The sequence below is a fragment of the Coregonus lavaretus genome (genome assembly GCF_964263955.1).
Source record: "Coregonus lavaretus genome assembly, chromosome: 11".
Classification (NCBI taxonomy): domain Eukaryota; kingdom Metazoa; phylum Chordata; class Actinopteri; order Salmoniformes; family Salmonidae; genus Coregonus; species Coregonus lavaretus.
In genome coordinates this window covers 3160218-3181101 of record NC_139998.1, presented here as the reverse complement: position 1 = coordinate 3181101, position 20884 = coordinate 3160218, and the positions used below count along the sequence as shown (strand labels likewise).

Below are 20884 nucleotides of genomic sequence, written 5' to 3'. Positions count from 1 at the left end.
CCATCCTTCCTAGCTCAGTTGCCGGAGAGGAAGGAAACTGCTCAGGGATTTCACCATGGTTACTTTAAAACAGTTAGAGTTTAATGGCTATGATAGGAGTAAACTGAGGATGGATCAACAACATTCTAGTAGCTCCACAATACTAATCTAATTGAAAAGTGAAAAGAAAGAAGCCTGTACAGAATAAAAAATATTCCAAACATGCTTCCAGTTTGAAACAAGGCACAAAATGTGGCAAAGCAATCACCTTTTTGTCCTGAATACAAAGTGTTATGTTTGGGGCATATCCAATACAAAACATTACTGAGTACCACTCTCCATATTTTCAAGCATAGTGGTGGCTGCATCATGTTATGGGTATGCTTGTAATCGTTAAAGACGTAAAAATAGTTTTTCAGGATAAAAAATAAATGGAATAGAGCTAAGCACAGGCAATATCCTAAAGGAAAACCTGGTTCAGTCTGCTTTCCACCAGACACTGGGAGATTAATTCACCTTTCAGCAGGACAATAACCTAAAACACAAGGCCAAATCTACACTGGAGTTGCTTACCATGAAGACAGTGAATGTTTCACTTTGTCATTATGGGGTATTGTGTGTAGATGGGTGAGCTATTTTATATTTATTTAATCCATTTTGAATTCAGGCTGTAACACAACAAAATGTGGAATAAGTCAAGGGGTATGAAAACTTTCTGAAGTAGCATATAGCCTGTCAAGTTATTCCTTTGGTTATTTTGTGTCCTAGTTCATCAAAGTACTATTACGTTTTCTCATGGGACTCTGATTACAAAGGGTTCTCCAGATGATTGACTAGTGCAGAATCTACTGACCAAAACAAAGAGAGATTAAAATCGGAGGACCTCAGCTCAATACAATACAACCGAGGAGGACGAACGAGACAGTACTAGCTTTCCCCCTCTCGGTTACACTGCTGGTCTACACACACACACACACACACACACACTCTCTCTCTCTGTCTCGCTCTCTTTCTCACTTTTTCTCTCTCTTTCTCTAATTCAAGCTCTACCTCCCCCCACCCGTCCCTCTGTCTCTCTCTCCTCCCTTTTAATTTGGTGTGGGGATATTGGAAAGTGAGATGGGAGAATGTTCAAACTGGAGCTTGTTTTCATTTCATGTTTAATTTCCTGACGCATAAGCCCTTGGCTTTCCTCAGCTAACCCCCTTGACCTTTCTAGAGGCTCACAGACTAGAGCAGTGGACTGACTACACACGCGCGCACATACACACACACACACACACACACACTTTCATCCTCACACACTCACATAAACACATTTTCAAATCTAAAACAGAAACATAGGCACCCTCCTAAAACAGGCCAACAAATACATTCACATTCTCTAACTAACCATTCACACACACATTACCTACAATGGACCCATGTATCACAGAGGGTTTTGCTTTGCTCTCTACAGCGTGTGTGTTTTTGTGTATGTCTGTGCGTGCGTGAGAGTGTGTGTGTGTGTGTGTGTGTGTGTGCGTGCGGGTGCTGCTCTCTTCAGTGCACTCCTTTGAACCGCAGTAGGAACAGAGACTTGGGGCTAAATAGTTGTGAGGAGAGATCATTCAGGGAACCTTGTCTCCTATTTCCAAAGCAGGAATCACATCACAGCCAAGCAGCAACCCCTCTCAGCTCAGCTAGCATAATCAGGAATAGCATAACAGAAACAGCTGTCTGCAAAGAAGGTTTACTATAAGCACCATAACATTACCTCACCTATATGGGACAACTCACTTCAAGGTAGCACAAATTAATTAGAAAAGTATCCTTACGGAGAACTCTGGGATAGCTATCTATAAAATATTAGTCCAGTTCTAATATTTACTGTATTGTATGGCTTCTTCATGATCCCATTCTGAGTTCTCTACCTCACCTGCATATATATTATGTTACATTTTATGTTGTAGTTTATTTAAACTGTGTGCAAATAAATGCAATTTAATAGAGTAATAAAACAATGAAAACTAAAATATTAAACGAGAGAGAGAGAGAGAGAGAGAGAGAGAGAGAGAGAGAGAGAGAGAGCTTTGAGGTCTAGCCTTCTCACTTCATCTCCGTCACACAGGACATAACCATGGAGATTGAAAGACTGCCTTAGCGGTCATTCAGATGCACCCCATTCCCTCCCTCCCTCCCTCCCTCCTTAAACCCAGTAAAGTTCAAGTATGAGTCAAGAGTACTAATTACACAAAGTAAACAAGGAGACTGTGACAATAGCTAACTGATGTTATACAGTGCCTTTGGAAAGTATTCAGACCCCTTGACTTTTTCCACTTTGTTAGGTTACAGCCTTATTCTAAATTTGATGAAATCGTTTTTTCCCCTCATCAAGCGACACACAATACCCTATAATGATAAAGCAAAAAATGTTTGAAAAATGTTTGCTAATTTATAAAAAATTAAAAATACAGAAATACCACATTTACATAAGTATTCAGACCCTTTACTCAGTACTTTGTTGAAGCACGTCAAGTCTTCTTGGGTATGACACTACAGGCTTGGCACACCTGTATTTGGGGAGTTTCTCACATTCTTCTCTGCAGATCCTCTCAAGCTCTGTCAGGTTGGATGGGGAGCGTTGGTGCACAACTATTTTCAGGTATGTCCAGAGATGTTAGATCGATTTCAAGTCCGGGCTCTGGCTGGGCCACTCAAGGACATTCAGAGACTTGTCCCAAAGCCACTCCTGCGTTGTCTTGTCTGTGTGCCATTGTCCTGTTTGAAGGTGAACCTTTGCCCCAGTCTGAGGTATTGAGCGCTCTGGAGCAGGTTTTCATTAAGGATCTCTCTGTTCTTTGCTCCGTTCATCTTTGCCTCAATCCTGACTAGTCTCCCAGTCCCTGCCACTGAAAAACATCCCCACAGCATGATGCTGCCACCACCATACTTGGTGCCAGGTTTCCTCCAGACGTGATGCTTGGCATTCAGGCCAAAGAGTTCAATCTTGGTTTCATCAGACCAGAGAATCTTGTTTCTCATGGTCTGAGAGTCTTTATGTGCTTTTTGGCAAACTCCAAGCGGGCTGACATGTGCCTTTCACTGAGGAGTGGCTTCCGTCTGGCCATTCTACCATAAAGGCCTAATTGTTGGAGTGCTGCAGAGATGGTTGTCCTTCTGGAAGGTTCTCCCATCTCCACAGAGGAACTCTAGAGCTCTGTCAGAGTGACCATCGGGTTCTTGGTCACCGCCCTGACCAAGGCCCTTTGCCCCCGATTGCTCAGTTTGGCCGGGCCACCAGCTCTTGGAAGAGTCTTGGTGGTTCCAAACTTCTTCCATTTAAGAATGATGGCAGCCACATTGTTCTTAGGGACCTTAAATGCTGCAGAAATGTTTTGGTACCCTTAACCAGATCTGTGCCTCGACAGAATCCTGTCTCTGAGCTCTACGGACAATTCCTTTGACCTCATGGCTTGGTTTTTGCTCTGACATGAACAATCAATTGTGGGACCTTATATAGACAAGTGTGTGCCTTTCCAAATCATGTCCAATCAATTGAATTTACCACAGGTGGACTCCAATAAAGTTGTAGAAATATCTCAAGGATGATCAATGGAAACAGGATGCACCTGAGCTCAATTTCGAGTCTCATAGCAAAGGGTCTGAATACCATTTTAGAATAAGGTTGTAACGTAACAAAATGTCTCTGAATACTTTCCGAAGGCACTGGTGTCAATAAAATATCACACATTGAAGTAAAAGTTCCTTATAATGGGATTTTGTTAGTACTGGCAGACAACCTCTGTACTTTGAATGTTAATTGTTGTCAACTGTTCTTTTCATTGTGAGATGAAAAGTATTCTAGGACGAGACTACAGTACTCCTTGATATATGAAAGTGTAATGATATAATGAGGATGGACCTGGACTTGTTTGTAGATTCTAGATGGACCCTTTCCTTTGATAAAATTGTTAGGGTTTAGTCTTGATTGCTTGTGTATTTAAAGCAGGCATCCGCAGGTTGTGGGCGACCCTATGCCTCCCAACTTCTTGTGTAGCGTTCACACTTTGAACCGAAAACAAGGGGGTTGAGCATTGAGCTGCCTTGGGCTGGCCTTCTGGGCAAGGTGTGTCTTTGCGTTAAATCCCGCCTACTCGAATGACCCTGCTGCCACCCATGCAAGAGACTAGCGTTGATGACCCTTGGGAGTTTAGAGGGTCAAGATATGTTATGGGGATTTTAATAGCAAGCAGATGTAGTTGGGAGGTATGGGAGGAATCTACAGGGGTAGTGATCACTACCCAATCATGTGTACTGTAGTAATGAGGGTGGAAGATACAGCAGGAAATCGGATGAGGAGATGGATCAGAAAACGGAATGGGGTCCGTTTCAGGAGTTGAGTGAACAGGGGCTGTTGCAGGTGGATCTGCCTTAGACCGAGTGGCGCAGGGGTCTAAGGCACTGCATCTCAGTGCTTGAGGCGTCACTACAGACCCCCTGGTTCGATTCCAGGCTGTATCACAACCCGGCCGTGATTGGGAGTCCCATAGGGCGGCACACAATTGGCCCAGCGTCGTCCGGGTTTGGCCGGTGTAGGCCGTCATTGTAAATAAGAATTTGTTCTTAACTGACTTGCCTAGTTAAATAAAGGTAAAATAAAAGAAATAAAAAAATCTCAGTGCAGGTATAAAAAACAGTGAATGATAAGAGGAGCAATAGTAGGGGCCTCAAGGCAGAAGTGTTAGCCCAGGCATTTGTAAGGTGCACAGCTCAAATAATCTAACGGAGGAGGGACAGCGTGGGAAAGAGAAGACCATCCAGGGATCCTGGATCAGAGAGAGGTGGTGGAGGATGCATTGAATGCCCCTTTTACATTGGATGAGATGAACATCTGTCCGTTGGATTGGGACAGATCAACGCCGCCTAACTCATCGACAGCTTTGCTATAGGAGGCATTTAAAACTGAGATTCGGTTTTCCTGGGTTACAGCAAGGTTGGTGTACTTAGAAAGCAGGTTATCCTTTTCTCGCAGCCGAGCTAACAGCCGGAGGATCTCTTCCCTAGGCTGCTTGATGATGGTGCATTTAGGGCAGCAATCCCTGTCCATTTTCCAGTTACACCTTATCTTCATCTTGTGATTTGTGCCCAGCCGTGGATAAAAACACCAGTGGGCAAGCACTGCTAGCGTTAGCCTATTCCATTTCCATGATGGCTAGCAGCTACCAGGAATCCGGAACACAAACTTGCAGTCCCAGCCGTGAATCCATAGCAATACAAACTTTAGCTATGATTAAAAACTATTTCATAAAAACTATTTCATAAAAACAACAAACCGAGTGTAGACAGTACAATGTTCTGTTGCGCACTTTGATGACGTCTGTTGCGTGATGACATCTGTTGTGATAGCTGTATGCGCACTCACCGGGAAGATGTTACTATGGGGACATACAATCACGCCCCAAGCCGGCTCAGAGGGTACCAAACTAGGAGGCCCATGGCAGCCCAGAGATGATGAACCACAGCAGCGCGAGGCTCAAACCCACAGAAAACCTGCAGTAACTTGAAAACTTTGTACTCGCGCGCAGCCACGGCAGCCCAAGACTCAAACCCACAGGGAACTGTGGTAACACTGAGAAATGCGCCGCCTCATCGACGAACCACGCCAGTCCAAGGCTCAAGCCCACAGGGGAACTGTGGTAACCTGAATAATTGGTATTGGTATTGATTAGGATCCCATTAGCCACTGCAAAAGCATCAGCTACTCTTACTGGGGTCCACATGAAACATGACATAATACATAGTACAGAACATTATTAGTCAAGGACTCAAATACATACATTTAAAATGTCACAAACAGCCTAAATATCAGTACATACACACAATATCTAGGTCTAATACAGTGGGGAAAAAAAGTATTTAGTCAGCCACCAATTGTGCAAGTTCTCACACTTAAAAAGATGAGAGAGGCCTGTAATTTTCATCATAGGTACACGTCAACTATGACAGACAAAATGAGAAAAGAAATTCCAGAAAATCACATTGTAGGATTTTTTATGAATTTATTTGCAAATTATGGTGGAAAATAAGTATTTGGTCAATAACAAAAGTTTCTCAATACTTTGTTATATACCCTTTGTTGGCAATGACACAGGTCAAACGTTTTCTGTAAGTCTTCACAAGGTTTTCACACACTGTTGCTGGTATTTTGGCCCATTCCTCCATGCAGATCTCCTCTAGAGCAGTGATGTTTTGGGGCTGTCGCTGGGCAACACGGATTTTCAACTCCCTCCAAAGATTTTCTATGGGGTTGAGATCTGGAGACTGGCTAGGCCACTCCAGGACCTTGAAATGCTTCTTACGAAGCCACTCCTTCGTTGCCCGGGCGGTGTGTTTGGGATCATTGTCATGCTGAAAGACCCAGCCAAGTTTCATCTTCAATGCCCTTGCTGATGGAAGGAGGTTTTCACTCAAAATCTCACGATACATGGCCCCATTCATTCTTTCCTTTACACGGATCAGTCGTCCTGGTCCCTTTGCAGAAAAACAGCCCCAAAGCATGATGTTTCCACACCCATGCTTCACAGTAGGTATGGTGTTCTTTGGATGCAACTCAGCATTCTTTGTACTCCAAACACGACGAGTTGAGTTTTTACCAAAAAGTTCTATTTTGGTTTCATCTGACCATATGACATTCTCCCAATCCTCTTCTGGATCATCCAAATGCACTCTAGCAAACTTCAGACGGGCCTGGACATGTACTGGCTTAAGCAGGGGGACACAGCAGGATTTGAGTCCCTGGCGGCGTAGTGTGTTACTGATGGTAGGCTTTGTTACTTTGGTCCCAGCTCTCTGCAGGTCATTCACTAGGTCCCCCCGTGTGGTTCTGGGATTTTTGCTCACCGTTCTTGTGATCATTTTGACCCCACGTGGTGAGATCTTGCGTGGAGCCCCAGATCGAGGGAGATTATCAGTGGTGTTGTATGTCTTCCATTTCCTAATAATTGCTCCCACAGTTGATTTCTTCAAACCAAGCTGCTTACCTATTGCAAATTCAGTCTTCCCAGCCTGGTGCAGGTCTACAATTTTGTTTCTGGTGTCCTTTGACAGCTCTTTGGTCTTGGCCATAGTGGAGTTTGGAGTGTGACTGTTTGAGGTTGTGGACAGGTGTATTTTATACTGATAACAAGTTCAAACAGGTGCCATTAATACAGGTAACGAGGGGAGGACAGAGGAGCCTCTTAAAGAAGAAGTTACAGGTCTGTGAGAGCCAGAAATCTTGCTTGTTTGTAGGTGACCAAATACTTATTTTCCACCATAATTTGCAAATAAATTCATTAAAAATCCTACAATGTGATTTTCTGGATTTTTTTTCTCTCAATTTGTCTGTCATAGTTGACGTGTACCTATGATGAAAATTACAGGCATCTCTCATCTTTTTAAGTGGGAGAACTTGCACAATTGGTGGCTGACTAAATACTTTTTTTCCCCACTGTACATAGTACAGTGCAAATTACAATGCAAGATAATTGTGGTCCTCTGTAGCTCAGCTGGTAGAGCACGGAGCTTGTAACGCCAAGGTAGTGGGTTCGATCCCCGGGACCACCCATACACAAAAAAAAAAAAATGTATGCTCGCATGACTGTAAGTCGCTTTGGATAAAAGCGTCTGCTAAATGGCATATTTATTTTTATTTTATTTATATAAAATGACTGTCTCTTCACAGCCCCCTTTGTGCAGTCAGGTGTTCTTTTATCAGTTTTTTAAAACTGGTTGTATTGCTAGCTTGAGTTACCTGGGCAGAGTTCCATGTAGTCATGGCTCTATTTAATACTGTGCGTTTCCCAGCCTCTGTTCTGGACCTGTGGACTGTGAAGAGACCTCTGCTTGCATGTCTTGTGTTGTACCGATGAGTGTCCGAACTGTGTGCCAACTGCTTGAACAGACAGTTCGGTACCTTCAACACATCAATACTTTGCACAAAGACCAATAGTAATGCAGTCAATCTCTCCTCAACTTTGAGCCAGGAGAGACTGACATACATGTTACTGACACTTTCCCTCTGTGTACATCTAAGTGCGATACGTGCTGCTTTGTTCTGGACCAACTGCAATTTACCAATGTCCTTCTTTGCCGCACATGACCATACAGCTGAGCAGTAGTCCAGGTGCGACAAAACTAGGGCCTGTAGGACCTGTCTGGTCGACTGAGATGTCAAGAAGGCAGAGCAACTCCTTATCATGGACAGACCACTTCCCATTTTAGCAACATTGAGACTATATGTTTTGACCATGAAAGCTTGCTATCTAGGGTTACACCCAGCAGTTTAGTCTCCTCAACTTGCTCAATAGCCACATTATTCAATAATAGATCTAAAAGAGGTTTAGCGTTGAGCGAGTGATTGTCCCAAAAATTAAGCTTTTAGTTTTTGAGATATTTAGCACCAGCCAATTGCTAGTTACCCATTCTAAAACTGACTGGAACTCTATATTAAGTATCTCCGTTATTTATTTTACTGTTGCAGCCGACGTGTATAATGTTGAGTCGTCAGCGTACATAGACACACAGGCTTTATTCAAGGTCAGTGGAATGCCATTTGTAAAAACAGAAAACAATAATGTCCCTAGCCATCTGCCCTGTGGTACACCACACTCAAATGAATTTGCATGAGAGAGGCTTCCATTAATGAAAACCCTCTGTGTTAGGTAGGTAACTCTCAATTCATAATAAGGCAGAGGATGCAAATCCATAACACCTACGTTTTTTCAGCAATAGGTTATGTTCAATGACATCAAAAAATGCACTGAAGTCTAACAAAACAGCTCCCACAATCTTCTTACTATCAATTTCTTTCAACCAATCATCAGTCATTTGTGTCAGTGCCGAGCAGTGGTGTAAACTACTTAAGTAAAAATACTTGAAAGTACTACTTAAGGAGTTTTTTTTGGGTCTCTGTACTTTCTATTAATATTTTTTTAAACTTTTACTTTTACTTCACTATATTCTTAAAGACAATTACAGTGGGGAAAAAAAGTATTTAGTCAGCCACCAATTGTGCAAGTTCTCCCACTTAAAAAGATGAGAGAGGCCTGTAATTTTCATCATAGGTACACGTCAACTATGACAGACAAATTGAGAAAAAAAAATCCAGAAAATCCCATTGTAGGATTTTTAATGAATTTATTTGCAAATTATGGTGGAGAGTAAGTATTTGGTCACCTACAAACAAGCAAGATTTCTGGCTCTCACAGACCTGTAACTTCTTCTTTAAGAGGCTCCTCTGTCCTCCACTCGTTACCTGTATTAATGGCACCTGTTTGAACTTGTTATCAGTATAAAAGACACCTGTCCACAACCTCAAACAGTCACACTCCAAACTCCACAATGGCCAAGACCAAAGAGCTGTCAAAGGACACCAAAAACAAAATTGTAGACCTGCACCAGGCTGGGAAGACTGAATCTGCAATAGGTAAGCAGCTTGGTTTGAAGAAATCAACTGTGGGAGCAATTATTAGGAAATGGAAGACATACAAGACCACTGATAATCTCCATCGATCTGGGGCTCCATGCAAGATCTCACCCCGTGGGGTCAAAATGATCACAAGAACGGTGAGCAAAAATCCCAGAACCACACGGGGGACCTAGTGAATGACCTGCAGAGAGCTGGGACCAAAGTAACAAAGCCTACCATCAGTAACACACTACGCCGCCAGGGACTCAAATCCTGCAGTGCGAGACGTGTCCCCCTGCTTAAGCCAGTACATGTCCAGGCCCGTCTGAAGTGCATTTGGATGATCCAGAAGAGGATTGGGAGAATGTCATATGGTCAGATGAAACCAAAATATAAATTTTTTGTAAAAACTCAACTCGTCATGTTTGGAGGACAAAGAATGCTGAGTTGCATCCAAAGAACACCATACCTACTGTGAAGCATGGGGGTGGAAACATCATGCTTTGGGGCTGTTTTTCTGCAAAGGGACCAGGACGACTGATCCGTGTAAAGGAAAGAATGAATGGGGCCATGTATCGTCAGATTTTGAGTGAAACCCTCCTTCCATCAGCAAGGGCATTGAAGATGAAATGTGGCTGGGTCTTTCAGCATGACAATGATCCCAAACACACCGCCCGGGCAACGAAGGAGTGGCTTCGTAAGAAGCATTTCAAGGTCCTGGAGTGGCCTAGCCAGTCTCCAGATCTCAACCCCATAGAAAATCTTTGGAGGGAGTTGAAAGTCTGTGTTGCCCAGCGACAGCCCCAAAACATCACTGCTCTAGAGGAGATCTGCATGGAGGAATGGGCCAAAATACCAGCAACAGTGTGTGAAAACCTTGTGAAGACTTACAGAAAACGTTTGACCTGTGTCATTGCCAACAAACGGTATATAAGAAAGTATTGAGAAACTTTTGTTATTGACCAAATACTTATTTTCCACCATCATATGCCAATAAATTCATAAAAAATCCTACAATGTGATTTTCTGGATTTTTTTTTCTCATTTTGTCTGTCATAGTTGACGTGTACCTATGATGAAAATTACAGGCCTCTCTCATCTTTTTAAGTGTGAGAACTTGCACAATTGGTGGCTGACTAAATACTTTTTTTCCCCACTGTATGTACTTTTTAATCTGTACATTTTCCCTGACACCCAAAAGTACTCGTTACATTTTGAATGCTTAGCAGGACAGGAAAATGGTCTTCAATTCACACAGAACATCCCCGGTCATCCCTACTGCCTCTGATCTGACAGACTCACTAAACACATGCTTCATTTGTAAATGATGTCTAGGTGTTGGAGCGTGCCCCTGGCTATCTGTGTATACAACAACAACAAAAATGATGCAGTCAGGTTTGCTTAATATAAGGAATTTGAAATGATTTATACTTGTACTTTTACTTTTGATACTTAAGTATATTTTAGCATTTACATTTACTTTTGATACTTAAGTATATTTAAAACCAAATACTTTTAGACTTTTACTCAAGTAAAATTTTACTGGGTGATTTTCACTTTTACTTGAGTCATTTTCTATTAAGGCATCTTTTAATTTTACTCAAGCATGACAAATTGGGTACCTTTTCCATCACTGGTGCCGAGCATGTTGACTGCCCTTCCCTATAAGCATGCTGAAAGTCTGCTGTTAATTTGTTTTCTATAAAATAACTTTATTTGATCAAACACAAATTTTTTCCAAACGTTTACTAAGCACTTTTAACAGGCTGATTGGTCGGCTGTTTGAACCATTAAAGGGTGCTCTGCTATTCTTCGGTAGCGGAATGACCTTTGCTTCCCTCCATGTCTGAGAGCACACACTGTCTTCTAGGCTTAAATTGAGGATGTGTCAAACAGAAGTCACAATGTATTCCGCTACCAACCTCAGCAATTTACCATCCAGGTTGTCGGTACCAGGTGGTTTGTCAATTGTTTCACCTCTTCCACACCCCGACCTCAAAACTACAGTATTGTATTTCATTATTTGGTCCATTATGCATGAATATGAAGGCTCAGCATTTGTTGTTTTTATGTCATACCTAAGTTTGCTAATATTGTCAACAAAAAAGTTATTAAAGTGGTTGGCAATATCAAAGGGTTTTGTTATGAACAAGCCATCTGCCTCAATGAAAGATGGAGCTGAGCCAACACACGTCTTTCAGGAATCGCACCACCAGATGATGAGACCCTGGTGTAGAGCCGTCAATCCCTGCAAGACACGACAAGATGGTTGCCATATAAACCTTAAATGTGGAAAAATAAATGCCCTGATCAAAAAGCTCTTGCAAGAACATCAAAATGTCCACCAAAGAGCTCTTAAAAGGAGAAAGTATTTTAACCTGACACCAACCCTCAAAACGCACGCCACTTATATGTATACAGCCCTCTCTATAGTCATAATCACGTTCGAGGATACACAACCTTTCAGGGGCCAAACCCACAGATCCCATATTTGCGATCATGGTGCCAAACTCACCCATGCGCCTGGGACAATAGATCCCGACAACACGGAACCCTCCACAGGTCCCCTCCCAACAGGCGGATTGTCCCCGGGATGCAGGGTTGTCTGAGCCAACGAGGAGCCACCAGAATCAACAACAGACCTGCCTGACGGACCCTCTTCACGGTGGCCTGAATCAGGTCCACCAGAGGAAACACATAGAGCAGGGTCCAAGGCCACTGATATGCCAAATCATCAGTTCCCAACGGAGCGCCCAGACCCCTCATTGAGAAGAACAGACGACAGTGCGCGATTCTCGTGATGCGTAAAGATCTACATTGACTCTGCCGAACCGGTCCCATAACTGGGCAACCACCGAGGGGTGCAGTCTCCAATCCATAGAGATAGGACCCCCCTGGAAAGTAGATTGGCACCCCTGTTGAGAGATCCAGGAAGATACGTCGCCCTGAGCGACAGGAAATGCTCAATGCTCCATGTGAGCAGATAACGTGCCAGGATTAGGAGAGAGAGAGAGAGACCGTGTCCGTTAGTGAGCATTTCCCATTTGCCAAGATAATCCATCCACCTGACAGGTGTTGTCACAAGTGTAGAGAGGAGTAGGTAGGAGGCAGTCGCAGGTTTAGAACTACTGAATTTATTAAAGCATCATAGCTTAAAGCGGGACGAAACCCACAGTGCAAAATATAAAGTACTCAGGAAATAGTAGGAGCGATTCCTCTCAGGAAAACAAGCAACATATACAATGACCGACAAAGACACATGGCAGAGAGAGTATATACAGTGGGGGAAAAAAGTATTTAGTCAGCCACCAATTGTGCAAGTTCCCCCACTTAAAAAGATGAGAGAGGCCTGTAATTTTCATCATAGGTACACGTCAACTATGACAGACAAATTGAGAAAAATAAATCCTGAAAATCACATTGTAGGATTTTTTATGAATTTATTTGCAAATTATGGTGGAAAATAAGTATTTGGTCACCTACAAACAAGCAAGATTTCTGGCTCTCACAGACCTGTAACTTATTCTTTAAGAGGCTCCTCTGTCCTCCACTCGTTACCTGTATTAATGGCACCTGTTTGAACTTGTTATCAGTATAAAAGACACCGCTCCACAACCTCAAACAGTCACACTCCAAACTCCACTATGGCCAAGACCAAAGAGCTGTCAAAGGACACCAGAAAAAAATTGTAGACCTGCACCAGGCTGGGAAGACTGAATCTGCAATAGGTAAGCAGCTTGGTTTGAAGAAATCAACTGTGGGAGCAATTATTAGGAAATGGAAGACATACAAGACCACTGATAATCTCCCTCGATCTGGGGCTCCACACAAGATCTCACCCCGTGGGGTCAAAATGATCACAAGAACGGTGAGCAAAAATCCCAGAACCACACGGGGGGACCTAGTGAATGACCTGCAGAGAGCTGGGACCAAAGTAACAAAGCCTACCATCAGTAACACACTACGCCGCCAGGGACTCAAATCCTGCAGTGCAAGACATGTCCCCCTGCTTAAGCCAGTACATGTCCAGGCCCGTCTGAAGTTTGCTAGAGTGCATTTGGATGATCCAGAAGATGATTGGGAGAATGTCATATGGTCAGATGAAACCAAAATATAACTTTTTGGTAAAAACTCAACTCGTCGTGTTTGGAGGACAAAGAATGCTGAGTTGCATCCAAAGAACACCATACCTACTGTGAAGCATGGGGGTGGAAACATCATGCTTTGGGGCTGTTTTTCTGCAAAGGGACCAGGACGACTGATCCGTGTAAAGGAAAGAATGAATGGGGCCATGTATCGTGAGATTTTGAGTGAAAACCTCCTTCCATCAGCAAGGGCATTGAAGATGAAACGTGGCTGGGTCTTTCAGCATGACAATGATCCCAAACACACCGCCCGGGCAACGAAGGAGTGGCTTCGTAAGAAGCATTTCAAGGTCCTGGAGTGGCCTAGCCAGTCTCCAGATCTCAACCCCATAGAACATCTTTGGAGGGAGTTGAAAGTCCGTGTTGCCCAGCGACAGCCCCAAAACATCACTGCTCTAGAGGAGATCTGCATGGAGGAATGGGCCAAAATACCAGCAACAGTGTGTGAAAACCTTGTGAAGACTTACAGAAAACGTTTGACCTGTGTCATTGCCAACAAAGGGTATATAACAAAGTATTGAGAAACTTTTGTTATTGTCCAAATACTTATTTTCCACCATAATTTGCAAATAAATTCATTAAAAATCCTACAATGTGATTTTCTGGAATTTCTTTTCTCATTTTGTCTGTCATAGTTGACGTGTACCTATGATGAAAATTACAGGCCTCTCTCATCTTTTTAAGTGGGAGAACTTGCACAATTGGTGGCTGACTAAATACTTTTTTTCCCCACTGTATACAGTGATAGAGTGGGGATTGGAACCAGGAGTGTGTAATGATGACGAGACAAGTCCGGGGTTGATGAGTGAAGGGCGCTTGCCAGCAGTAGGTTCGGCAGCAGCTAGAAGGCCGGCGACGCCGAATGCCTGAGCTGGACAGGAGAGGGAGCCAAAGCGATGGCTGGTGTGACATATCAAGAAGCTGATTAAACAGCATGATCATTACACAAGTGCACCTTCTGCTGGGGACAGTAAAAGACCACTCTAAAATGTGCAGTTTTGTCACACAACACAATGCCACAGATGTCTCAAGTTGAGGGAGCATGCATTGGCATGCTGACTGCAGGAATGTCCACCAGAGATGTTGCCAGAGAATTGAATGTTAATTTCTCTACCATAAGCTGCCGCCAACGTCGTTTTAGAGAATTTGGCAGTACGACCAAACGGCCTCACAACCGCAGACCACGTGTAACGACGCCAGCCCAGGACCTCCACATCCGGCTTCTTCAACTGAGGGATCGTCTGAGACCAGCCACCCGGAAAGCTGATAAAACTGTGGGTTGTTCTAAGAACTGGTTGTTGTTTTTAGAACTGGGCAGCATTGAAAGGAATTGCAACATGAAATGACCTTTATCTTAAAGAAATAGCAAGACTACAAAATCCCACTATGTCGTTGAACATCAAAACAATTGCAAGACAACAGGTGCAATTCCAATGCATGTATTGTGTGTGAAAACCCCAGAAATATACAAGTTGCCGGAAAAGCACCCACCTTTCCTCTCCTCGACTGTATAAATTATTTCTGCTACAACACTGGGAAGCAAATGTCATTTTCATGGTGTCTCTCGACAACAAAGATACGGAACCCATTACAGGCTACTCTACTCTCCTACATCACACACATTAAATGAAGGGTCCTCCAGCGATCGAAAAAAGCAATTTTCACATTGAGCCAATAGATAGATACTCCATTTAGTTCCGAGCTCTCAGCGGAAGAGTGTGTGTGTGTGTGCTCGTGTGTGTGAACTGCAGCATGGTGGATGGTGCCGGAGTGAAGAGCAGTGGGGCTGATACGATACTGGGAAGCAAAGTGCACAGAGATGACCCACCGGGCCTGACGTGCCCTGCAAGCTGGATGAGAGGAGGGGAGAGAGTGAGTGGGGAATGTGGGGAATGAACTGTGTTTATTATACCCACACCTAGACGATACCGCACTCTCGATACCCCTGAACACCAAGGAACCTTGGGTAGAAACAATGTGCTTTCATGGTACCACCGTTCTGATACCCGACCCCCATCGGGTTCGGCGACTTTGGCAACTAGTAACTTGCCCCCATTGACCGAGCCACTTCGGAACACTGTTGCCACAGTAAATGCTTGGGGAGGAGGGCACCGCTGAGCCACCACCGTCGCCCCCATACTTTTCCCCACAGCCGGGATAGTTTAGCGGGACAAACGCAGCACAAAATCAGCCATAGCACGGATTTCGTCTTATTCAGCTCCCGCAGCAAATCAATTTGATACATCTGAAGCATTGTGACCAAATTCAATGACCGGGCCGCCACACCCTCAGCCTGGTACATTTTGTCCAGCTGATGCTCCAAGAACCGGCACTGTTTATGCGTAAGCACCGTGCTAGGACTAGCATCTGGAGCTAAATAACTAGTCGGCGGCGTGCAAACAAGCCCCGCCTCCTCCATACCCTCTACATTCATGAATGCCATAACCTGGTAGCACCAGCCTGGCTGAATGAGGGGAATCCCAGGTCGCCTTTAGCACATCGGCAAAATCTTTAAACAGGGGTAAGCGACACTTCACCGCTGCAGGGACAGGAGGTAAAAACCTTCCCCCAAACCTGGAGGAACTCCGCTGCAAAGGAGAAGACTGCCAATCCACCCCCAGCTGATCAGCCACCCTATGACACAGCTCCAACAAAGGCACATTAACCACCAATGGTTCACTCTCCCCCGCCGAATCCAAAGACGGGGCTTCAGGCTGCCCCAGACTGATGTCATCCAATTCACACTCCGAAAACACTCCAGAGCCAACCAGGGATAGTATATCATCCCCGAAATCCAGACTCTGAACACCGCCAGAGAAATCGGAATGAAACTCATTCAGCTGGGATGACACCCCTATCAACTCCGGCCATCAATGCTGCTCTCTGCCGGCCTCAGACAACCCCATTCCCGAGGTCGCCTCACCGGAAGAATCTTCGCCAGCAGCCTCAATCTTCCTCACAAAGTCAGCCTGATCAATGGACGTTGAACCCAGCCGGAGACAATGGTTACACAAACTGGTCCAAGCCAAGGCCTCCTCTCTCTCAGGTGAGACCATGGCCGTATCTGGAAAAATGTCCATATCCGTTACGATACTCATTTTGTCTGACTACTCGGCAAACCCCTATTACCTACCTCCCCTCTCTCTCAGGTGAGACCATGGCCAGTATGTCTCTACCTACCTCCCCTCTCTCTCTCTCTCAGGTGAGACCATGGCCAGTATGTCTCTACCTACCTCCCCTCTCTCTCAGGTGAGACCATGGCCAGTATGTCTCTACCTACCTCCCCCCTCTCTCTCTCTCTCAGGTGAGACCATGGCCAGTATGTCTCTACCTACCTCCCCCCTCTCTCTCTCTCTCTGTTGAGACCATGGCCAGTATGTCTCTACCTACCTCCCCTCTCTCTCTCTCTCAGGTGAGACCATGGCCAGTATGTCTCTACCTACCTCCCACCTCTCTCTCTCTCAGGTGAGACCATAGCCAGTATGTCTCTACCTACCTCCTCTCTCTCAGGTGAGACCATGGCCAGTATGTCTCTACCTACCTCCCCTCTCTCTCAGGTGAGACCATGGCCAGTATGTCTCTACCTACCTCCCCTCTCTCTCAGGTGAGACCATGGCCAGTATGTCTCTACCTACCTCCCCTCTCTCTCTCTCTCAGGTGAGACCATGGCCAGTATGTCTCTACCTACCTCCCCTCTCTCTCAGGTGAGACCATGGCCAGTATGTCTCTACCTACCTCCCCCCTCTCGCTCTCTCTCAGGTGAGACCATGGCCAGTATGTCTCTACCTACCTCCCCTCTCTCTCAGGTGAGACCATGGCCAGTATGTCTCTACCTACCTCCCCTCTCTCTCAGGTGAGACCATGGCCAGTATGTCTCTACCTACCTCCCCTCTCTCTCAGGTGAGACCATGGCCAGTATGTCTCTACCTACCTCCCCTCTCTCTCTCTCTCAGGTGAGACCATGGCCAGTATGTCTCTACCTACCTCCCCTCTCTCTCAGGTGAGACCATGGCCAGTATGTCTCTACCTACCTCCCCTCTCTCTCTCTCTCTCTCTCTCTCTCTCAGGTGAGACCATGGCCAGTATGTCTCTACCTACCTCCCCTCTCTCTCAGGTGAGACCATGGCCAGTATGTCTCTACCTACCTCCCCTCTCTCTCTCTCTCTCTCTCTCTCTCAGGTGAGACCATGGCCAGTATGTCTCTACCTACCTCCCCTCTCTCTCAGGTGAGACCATGGCCAGTATGTATCTACCTACCTCCCCCCTCTCTCTCTCTCTCTCTCAGGTGAGACCATGGCCAGTATGTCTCTACCTACCTCCCCTCTCTCTCAGGTGAGACCATGTCCAGTATGTATCTACCTACCTCCCCCCTCTCTCTCTCTCTCAGGTGAGACCATGGCCAGTATGTCTCTACCTACCTCCCCTCTCTCTCTCTCTCAGGTGAGACCATGGCCAGTATGTCTCTACCTACCTCCCCCCTCTCTCTCTCTCTCAGGTGAGACCATGGCCAGTATGTCTCTACCTACCTCCCCCCTCTCTCTCTCTCTCAGGTGAGACCATGGCCAGTATGTCTCTACCTACCTCCCCTCTCTCTCTCTCTCAGGTGAGACCATGGCCAGTATGTCTCTACCTACCTCCCCTCTCTCTCTCTCTCTCTCTCAGGTGAGACCATGGCCAGTATGTCTCTACCTACCTCCCCTCTCTCTCTCTCTCAGGTGAGACCATGGCCAGTATGTCTCTACCTACCTCCCCTCTCTCTCAGGTGAGACCATGGCCAGTATGTCTCTACCTACCTCCCCTCTCTCTCTCTCTCTCTCTCTCTCTCTCTCTCAGGTGAGACCATGGCCAGTATGTCTCTACCTACCTCCTCTCTCTCAGGTGAGACCATGGCCAGTATGTCTCTACCTACCTCCTCTCTCTCAGGTGAGACCATGGCCAGTATGTCTCTACCTACCTCCCCTCTCTCTCAGGTGAGACCATGTCCAGTATGTCTCTACCTACCTCCCCCCTCTCTCTCTCTCTCAGGTGAGACCATGGCCAGTATGTCTCTACCTACCTCCCCTCTCTCTCAGGTGAGACCATGGCCAGTATGTCTCTACCTACCTCCCCTCTCTCTCAGGTGAGACCATGGCCAGTGTGTCTCTACCTACCTCCCCCCTCTCTCTCTCTCTCTCTCTCAGGTGAGACCATGGCCAGTGTGTCTCTACCTACCTACCTCCTCTCTCTCTCTCTCTCTCAGGTGAGACCATGGCCAGTGTGTCTCTACCTACCTCCCCTCTCTCTCTCTCTCTCTCTCTCTCTCTCAGGTGAGACCATGGCCAGTGTGTCTCTACCTACCTACCTCCTCTCTCTCTCTCTCTCTCTCTCTCAGGTGAGACCATGGCCAGTATGTCTCTACCTACCTCCTCTCTCTCAGGTGAGACCATGGCCAGTATGTTACCAACAGTCAATTCATTGATGGTGAATTGATGGTTGAATTAATAAACGGTCCGTATGTTCTCACTATAATTTACTCATATTCCAACAATATGATGTTATCAAAATCAACGTTTTGTTTGGCATATGCACAGGATACAGTGGGCTGTATACGGGAATATGACATTGCATTTTGCCGTGTACTATTGAAGTAATAATTTGTTTGATGTTTTCCCGCACAGTGCCAACAACCCCCACAGACTCGGACTCGTCCCTCTTGTCCCATTACCAACCAAGCGAACGTTTCTCCAGGAACATCAGTGCAAAGGGCTAGGAAACTTTTGTTCATACAGAATGGCAGACATTACACTCGTTACAAGTATTTTTCCCTTTCCTGCTGAAACTTGAGAAATTAATATACAATTACATTGAGTTAGAATCAATACTATGAAAACCTGGTTTGGAAAGGCTATTGACACTTGCGCTAATAAGTGATTTCACTACATTTCGGTGATATGATTTGCTCCCATCATCATCAACACTGCCGGAGTAACAGAACCATGGATGCTGCATACTTGCTGAATGATTTTAAAAAACGGACCACATAAATCTCTTATGTAAAAATCCACGTTTTCATTTTAATTAAAACATTGAAAACTTTACCAAGTAAAAGTGACTCTTTTCAAAAACAAAATGAGACAATTACAACGACAACTGAACACTCGTAAAACTTAAATAAAACACACGTACAAGGCAGGACATCTACAGCAAGCTACCAGCTCTCAGGAAAAAAGCCTACAGCGTGCCGCAGTGGATCACAGAAGATGGCCAGTACTCACCACACACAGCAGCTTGGAATGACGACCCTGTTGCCAGGTCCCAAACCTCCAGGCCACAAACTGCTGTTATGTGCTGCTCCTGGTACCCACCTGTCACCCACTACTAGGAAGTCATCAGAGCCGGAATGACTGAATTGCATCCTAACGGCCCTGCTACAGAGAGGGGGGAGTGGGGGAGACATGACCACTAAATAAGTCAGTGTCACAACAGTGTCCTTGACATACATAGGATGTGGTGTTGTGCTATAACAAGTATAACATGAGTCATGCTAATGTACCATCCTATCACTTGATGGCCCATAGTCCACCAATATGTCATGCAGATGAGCCATTGTTTACTTGACTCACCCCGCTGGATATTCATTCTGGTGGGTAGTTCACACTAGGTAGGAATCAATGCTATATATAGGCAGGCAATGTGCTGAACAGGCAAACATAACTAACTATTATGGTCGATGACCAAGAAAATAATGATTGAATCACGAAGCATAACAAAAAATGCATACAGCATTTCTTCAGTGTTGGGGTTTGCACAACCCTCAATCACCAGTATCTCCCTGAGAAATTACAGTACATGTTTGGGTGATGTTACTGTACTGAATTTTATAGCTAGATGCATTTTTGGGGGTGGTCCTGGGCTGAAAATGCTGTCGACCACATAGCTAGCTAGCAGTATCATCTACAAACCAAACACAGTAATGTTATCATGTCAACAATCTGCATATCTAGCTTTAGCTAGCTAACATTAGCTAGTTGAAATAAAGGCATTGGGCATCTTGTGGGGTTTATGCAGTGTAGCTACATGACGTTATCATTAGATTCCTTTGAGTACAAAACAGTCCGAATACAGAAGATGATTGTTAGCTAGGTAAGTAGCTGTGTTAGCTAGCTTGTACATTGAACACAATAGGGTTAGAAGCTAATGTAGTCAGCAGGCTAAAAACGCAACCAAACACTTACCTACCAATCCATGTGAACAGTGGCCATTTCGGCATCATTCTTCCACCTTTCAAAATTAATTCCAATGTTTATCCGGTTTCTGGATTGGTCATGAGCAGTCTTTTTCTCGCTTCTTT

At 45.0% G+C, this 20884-nt stretch overlaps 1 protein-coding gene across 1 annotated transcript in view; it reads right to left on the bottom strand.

Annotated features, from left to right (window-relative positions):
• LOC311136877 (homeobox protein aristaless-like 4) overlaps window positions 1–20884 on the bottom strand; it is a gene marked incomplete at both ends in the record, with an annotated part of 84010 nt that overhangs the window by 18525 nt on the left and 44601 nt on the right. The window lies entirely within an intron of this gene.